At 32.6% G+C, this 5,207-nt stretch overlaps 1 pseudogene; it reads left to right on the forward strand.

Annotated features, from left to right (window-relative positions):
- The window catches only part of LOC107692698 (endonuclease domain-containing 1 protein-like), a 12,600-nt pseudogene that overhangs the window by 5,108 nt on the left and 2,285 nt on the right, over positions 1-5,207 (forward strand).

A 5,207-nucleotide genomic window follows, 5' to 3' on the forward strand; every position in this document is an offset into this window, starting at 1 on the left:
GTTTCTTCAGATCATCAGACGGGTCGGGGACGTCGGGTGTTCAGTCGAATACCTAATAAGGAACTACCTTTGTCATAAAATTGCTATTACTTACGGCTTAGTCAATCTTGCTTCCATATTACACTCTAAAAAAAGATGGTTCTTTAAAGGTTCTTTACATGCAGTAACGGTTTTATTTAGAACCATAGCATCCTGAAGAACCATTTTATGCTGAAATGGTTCTTTGTGTTAGAGTTTAGGGTTCTTTATTCCCGCCTTTTGTTTTTCAAATCTGTAACTGACAAAGCTCCTCATTACTGATTTTCTGGAGTTCAGTGATCCAACTACACAGACTAACACACTCTCAACAGGTAATTGATTTAATTCTTTAATTTAAATACAAATTTAACTTTAAAATTGTAACTGGTTTCCAAATAAACATGTTCTTTTCTCTTTTTGGTCATATGTAAGTGTGAGCAGCTCTGTTAAGCTGAGGATACTTCTCTCTGTAAGTAAGTAACAGAGACATTGAATTTATGGTCCATATTGTTAGATTTATTAATTTTTTTATTTATTACTTGGGTTTATGCACAAACATAACATTGTGCAGTGCTCACATACTGCTTTTGGCCTTCATAAACATAGTTGTTTTTACAAAAACAAATGGAAGGAGACACATTTTAACTCTGAACTCAATTGTGCATTTCAGATGCTGTCACATCCTACAACCTCATCATCTGCAGAGAGAAACTGCCATTCAATCACACCAAAATACACATAATGATGGACTTACAAGCATCATAGAGGATTGTGAAAATACAGTATTTCACCGGAACTTGGTCTTCATTACACTATTTTCTGTTTCTATTTTTGTTTTACTTCTTTAAGTATCTATCTATGTTCAGTGTCAGTTGTCATTTATTAATGTATTCTGCTAATAACGGTTGTTAGATCACTGTCATTTTTGCATTCAATCAAACCAAAATACACATAATGATGGACTTACAAGCATCATAGAGGATTGTGAAAATACAGTATTTCACCGGAACTTGGTCTTCATTACACTATTTTCTGTTTCTATTTTTGTTTTACTTCTTTAAGTATCTATCTATGTTCAGTGTCAGTTGTCATTTATTAATGTATTCTGCTAATAACGGTTGTTAGATCACTGTCATTTTTGCTACAATTTCACATGTCATTAAATTAAATAAAAAATACCTAATTGACACAACATGTTGTTGTTGTTGTAAGACCAGGCAGATAGAGGGGTAAAAAAACAATAGTAATAATTTATTCAAATAATATTAATAAAACTAATATTAATGATATAAACACACTAATATACTAATATTAATGAAAATAAACTATCATTAAAAAGGTTATTTTTAGCATCTTTAAGGTTCTATATAGCACTTTCAAAGCATGGTTCTTTATGGAACCCTATAGAAAGGGTTCTATTTAGCACTAAAAAGGGTTCTGCTATTGTTACAAGCTGAAGAACCCTTTTCTGGTACTGTTTAGAACCATTTTTCTTAAGAGTGTACTTAATAGCATTAAGTTCAGCATTAATGTAGTACTACCTATTGAGTATCTAATAGTAAACGTTTACTTACTAAACAGAGGGTGTTTTGTATCATGTCTCTTACATTTTTGCATTATTCTCTTAATTGATAATGGCTTGATCTTTGACCTGTACTGCTATAAGTGAAATATTACTCAAATTGTTAACTTTTATTTTATATTATTGTTTGTTTTTTGCTGTTTATATTAGTCAGATATAAAAAGTTGCAATTATTTTAAAGCGAAATAGCACAAACACACTTGAAGTGAACACCGAAACAGTGTAACGCTTCCAAAATAAAAGAGAGATTGCTAATTGCTAATATTAGCTGCTAGATGTCTGTCCCCTCCAGACAAACATCTAGCAGCCTTGTCCAGCCTTGTGGGTGAGTTTGTAATGTGTGTAATTTGGTCTAAAAGTGTTTGTGAATATCTTACCATGCTTACTCATATGATTTTGTTTCCCTGTGAACTATTCTCGAAGCTCGTGTTTTTAACTGATTCACTATTGCAGCTTGATTCACTATTGCAGCTTGATGATAATGCATCACCAAACATGCAATTCAAGGAAGATGTGAAAATACAAAGAGTTGGAAAAAGTCAAGCTCTCAATGAAGACTACAGGTGCATCTCAATAAATTAGAATATGGTGACATGCCAATCAGCTAATCAACTCAAACTGGCTATAACAGAGGTCATCTGGCGCCAGTCTACCAGGCAAACTCACAAAGCTGTGCTGATGCCACCTTCACTCTCACTAATGCTGCTCCACCAAACCCCACTTTTAACCAACAGCCATGGAGGAAACTAGAAGGAAACATTGCAAAAGAACTGTCTGAGCAATGTCTACCAAAACGTTATACTGCTTACATTGTGACGGGTGGTACCAGGTGCAAGTAAAATAAATGGCAGAGTGAAAGTGCCTAGTCATTTCTGGACTGCATTCTGCTGCTTGGACAACAATAACAAATGTCAGATCTCAAAAGCATTTATTGGAGAGAATAAGAACATTCCTCCCAAAGAAAAGACTGTGAAGGATTTAGCGACAGAGTTGGCAAATCTTTATAAAGTCGAATCATTTGAGTTGTTTAGCCCTACAGAACACCCAGCAAAGAAACAAAGAAAATCACAAAACAATGAAAAAAACCTCTTTCAAAACAAAGCGCTATTGAGCAATTGTCTGAAAGAGAAACTTTACCAAAGTTTTCAAAAACAGTGTGTTATCAGTTAAAGAACTCCCAACTTTATACCCATTTGTCAAATTCCTCTAATTCATAGATGTTTAAATGTAATTAATAATTGAAACAATCAAAATATGTATAAATGACATATCATATATTAAACTACATATATAAATAAAGATTGATTTTTGATGGAATTTTAATATTGGCTTCAGAGTTTTGATGCATATTTAGAGTAAAGAATACACAGTATGTCAAGAATTCATTAAAATGAAGTCTAAGTGGTTTTCCAAAGAAAAAGTAAATAAAGTATCCTTTAATCTGGAAGTAAACTGTTTTTTTTTTTTTGGAAGCAGGGCTCTTAACCAAAAACAAAAAATGGAAACAAAACAAACATTAATGAAAATAAAATAATTCTGAACAGAAACATTTATTTAAAATGACCTTTAACCAGTTAACATTATTTTATTGGTCTGTTAAATATTTTAATTTGGCAGTCAGAATACAAATAGTAAAATGTACAAAACCAGTGAAATGCTGTAAACATCTGTCCACAAAAATGTTGCCAATTGTACGAATTTGAAAATAAAGCATAACCAGAAATTGCGTTCCTGAAATGCAACGGCTCACGCAGAGATGGAGTTTACAGTATTTACTGTGACCCAGGTTGCCAGAGTCTAGATAATTAATGGGAAACAGTTTAATTGAAAATGAATGGTATGTAATGTTCAGCATGGTGTGAGCTTTAAAACCAGCAATTATAGCATAAAACGATCATTCATGAATGCACGGGTCTTGAAGGACACTAATTTTGTATGTTTAAACAATACTGAATCATAGAGTGATTCAGTAGCCTGTACTTTTTTTCCTCATAGGTTTACATACCCCTTGCAGAATATGCAAGATGCTACAAATTTTAACAAAATAAGAATTAAAATAAAAAATTGCATGTTATTTTTTCATTTAGTACTGTCCTGAATATGCTGTTTCACATATCAAAAGTTTACATTTAGTGCACAAGAAAAAAATAAGAACTGAATTAACACAAATGAACAAGTTCAAACATACACTGTAAAAAATGACCGTGAATTTAACGGTAAAAGACTAAAAATGCTACAGTAAAAACCTGTTAAATGGTTAACGGTAAAGTGTACCCTTGAGTTTTAATACTGTTTTGTTACATGGATGATCAACAACTGTTTTTTGTTTAATGATAGTTGTTCACGAGCCTCTTGTTTGTCCTGAGCAGGTAACCTGTCCACTGTTCTTCAGTGGAAAAATCCTCCAGGATCCTGCAAATTTATTGCTCCTGCACATTTATTTTGGTTTCATTTACAAAACTTTAGAACAATTGAGAGGCTCACACATAACTATTACAAAGGGTGCATCCCGTCATTATAATGCTCCTAAAGGAAATACAATGCATTAAGAGCTGAGGACTAAATGTAAACATCTGTTATGTGAATAAGCTTATTCAGGACAGTACAAAATAAAAATTTGTTAAAATTATTGACCTTGCATATTCTGAAACTTGTGTGTAAGCAGAACTGTATGAGCATCTATTTTTAATTAAGCTAACGCACAATTACTATACACTGAACTTCTAGGAAAAGAGAAGCATGAAGAAGGAAGCTGAATGGTTTTACTTACCCACACATTTTAGTTGAACTACTAACAAGAAAAGTGTTGAGAATGCACATTTCACTAAATGAAGAGGGTATATAAATGTCAGTAAAGAAGGAAATTGAGATGGACTGGTGAAAACAAGCTTCTTTTGAAGAACAACACAAACTATTAAAGTGGTGAGTAACAGACAGTTAGTTCTCGACTACCTTAGTGAAAAATAAATATACTAAAATATATAAAAAAAAACAAAACATTTATTTCGTGCTAAGTATACTACAAACACATTTACATATAATGTACTTAATAAAAATAGGCTACCCTGCAATTGTACTTTTAGTATACTAAACTGGTATATTTAAAGTCTGCTAAATTGGAACAACTAATTTTGTATTAAATGCACTTTAATTGTGTGGAAGTAGTGTTGAAGTCCAACTAAAGATATACTGAAGTATATTTGATTGTGCTAAAGTGGAACGATTGCAAGTATACTTTAGGTAGCTACCCTTTAAATATTTTGCATTTAAAGACCGATATTATTTAAAGATCACACAATCCTCATCAATAGTGACATTAAAACATATTTTAGACTTAATATTAAGAAATGTGCATTGTGCACAAGTAGTACTCCAAATAAAGTTTAATTACAACTTTTTTTATCAGTAAATTACGGAGCCCGGGAAGTCACCTGTAGGAGAAAAAAAAACAATCCGTGGCGACGGTTTTGCAATCCGTCCCCTCAGTTTATAAACCGTACTCACGAATTCTTAAACTGTTCCCTCGGTTTAACAAATCGTGCCCACGGATTAACAAACCGTACCCACGAATTTCCAATCCGTGCGCTCAGATTTTGTAAACCGTACC

This window comes from Sinocyclocheilus anshuiensis, unplaced genomic scaffold (genome assembly GCF_001515605.1).
Source record: "Sinocyclocheilus anshuiensis isolate Anshui unplaced genomic scaffold, SAMN03320099.WGS_v1.1 scaffold50, whole genome shotgun sequence".
Lineage (NCBI taxonomy): Eukaryota > Metazoa > Chordata > Actinopteri > Cypriniformes > Cyprinidae > Sinocyclocheilus > Sinocyclocheilus anshuiensis.